At 35.7% G+C, this 2006-nt stretch overlaps 1 pseudogene; it reads right to left on the bottom strand.

Annotated features, from left to right (window-relative positions):
• Nucleotides 1-233: 233 nt before the first annotated feature.
• LOC145395373 (5S ribosomal RNA) lies at nt 234-353 on the bottom strand (annotated as a pseudogene).
• Nucleotides 354-2006: the final 1653 nt, after the last annotated feature.

Here is a 2006-nt window from a genome sequence, read left to right on the forward strand (position 1 = left end):
ACTTTTTCTGCTATTTGTATATCTGGTAGTATGTGTGGACATGCGTGTTCCACATATTCCCTCTCAAAATTTTTTTCTTCTGTAAAAACTAATTGGAAATTCTTATTTAGTTTTTCATTCATTCATTCATTGCCAGACTCCATGTATCCCACACGGGGTGGCCAAGGGCTTAGAGTTAATTGTTTTACAGGGAGGGGCACTAATCTTCCACCAACCCCACTTGACACGTAGGGATGCCACCAGCATCTGGTGTTCCCAGGCGGTCACCCATCCAAGTACTAACCAGACCCAACGTTGCTTAACTTCGCTGATCGGACGGGAAGCGGTGTACTCAATGTGGTATGTGCTTCACAAATATCTTTCTCTTGTGTATAAGTGATTCCCTCGTCCGTGATGGATTGTATTATATCTTTTACTTTGGTTTTGCTTCTGATATAGTTGTAAAACAGCTTTGGTTGATCACTACTTTTATTTATTATATCCTCCTCAAACTGTTTTTGGGCTTCCCTCCTTATTCTTGTATAGTCGTTTCTTGCCTGTTTGTAATTATTATACGCCCTTTCACTAATGTGTCTTCTGTATCTATTCCACAACAAATCTCTTCTTTCTTTTGATTTTTTACATTCTGTATTGAACCATTTCTGTATTTTCTTATCTGCTTCTTTGTGCTGTGGGATGTACTTCTGGACTCCTATTTCATAAAATTCACAAAATTTTTTATATACAGCATTTAAATCTTGTCCTCTAAGCTCATTTTCCCAATCAACTTCTAAGAAATACTTCTTTAGGTCTTGATAATTTCCCTTTTTATAGTTTAGTCTCTTTTTGTAACTGTCATTGCTGTTTACTATGTCATATGCTATCCTGAAGTTATAATTTAGTACTGTATGATCGCTTTTGCCGAGTGGAGGGTGATATATTAAACTGTCAATGTCATTTTCTTGCCTAGTAAATATTAGAGCTAGCACTGAAGGTACATCAAGTCCTCTTTTTCTAGTGGTTTCCCTCACATGTTGCGTTAAGAAAAACTCTTGTACGAGATCCAGGAGCTTTTGGTCCCAACAGCTTTCTTGGCTACTTATATCTAGAGTATTCCAATTTATATTTGTATTGAAATCCCCAGTTAGTATAATTCTTCCCGATTTCTCTTCCATTTTATGTAGCAAGGATCTTATACTCTGAATTGTACTCTCTGCCAGGTCCTCATATTCGTCTCTTTCCCATGTGTTTGATCTGGGTGGTATATACAAATTGGCTACAATTACTTTACCTTCAGATGTGTCGATCTCTACTGCAATCAGTTCTACTTGTGATGGTATATCTAGGTTTATTTCCTTGACTTTTAGATTTTTCTTAGTTAATATTATAATTCCTCCTCCTTTTTTTAAATTTCTGTCTCTTCTCCATATATTGTATTCCTCTAAGTTTAGTATGTCATTGGATATCCTTGGTGTTAATTTTGTCTCAGTTAGGCATATTATTTGTGGTTCATTTTCTCTGACATAATCATTCATCTTTAGTAATTTAGATACCATTCCATCCACATTTGAGTACATCAACTTTATCATCTTGTTTATATTCTTGTCATGACATGGTTCTACTACCTTCCTCCTTTTTCTTCTATTCTGTTTGTGTACCACTTTCGTACCTGCAATCCTATTACTTTGTAAAAAAATTTCTTCTTGTCCTCTTCTGATCTTCCCTCATTTTTTGTTTTTGCTTCCTCCCTTTTCTCTTTCAGTAATTCCAGTTCCTCTTGTGTTAGACATCTTTTTATCCATACATTTTTGAACTCCTCTTTTTCCATAAGATTCTTTGCATTTTTTAGTATCTCTTCCACAGTGTTTACACTCTGGAAAGTCACCTTTAGAGGTCTTGTCTTGCTTTTCTCGTATTTCCCTAACCTTTTGTGTTCCTCTATGTCTTTACTACAGATTTCCTCTGATACTTCTTTCAGTAAGCTCATTACATTTGCCATCTCCTTTTTGTCTCTAGTGTGTGTGTGT

The sequence above is a fragment of the Coenobita brevimanus genome, chromosome 30 (genome assembly GCF_032717465.1).
Source record: "Coenobita brevimanus isolate Jiangsu-jjx chromosome 30, ASM3271746v2, whole genome shotgun sequence".
In the NCBI taxonomy this organism is placed as follows: Eukaryota; Metazoa; Arthropoda; class Malacostraca; order Decapoda; family Coenobitidae; genus Coenobita; species Coenobita brevimanus.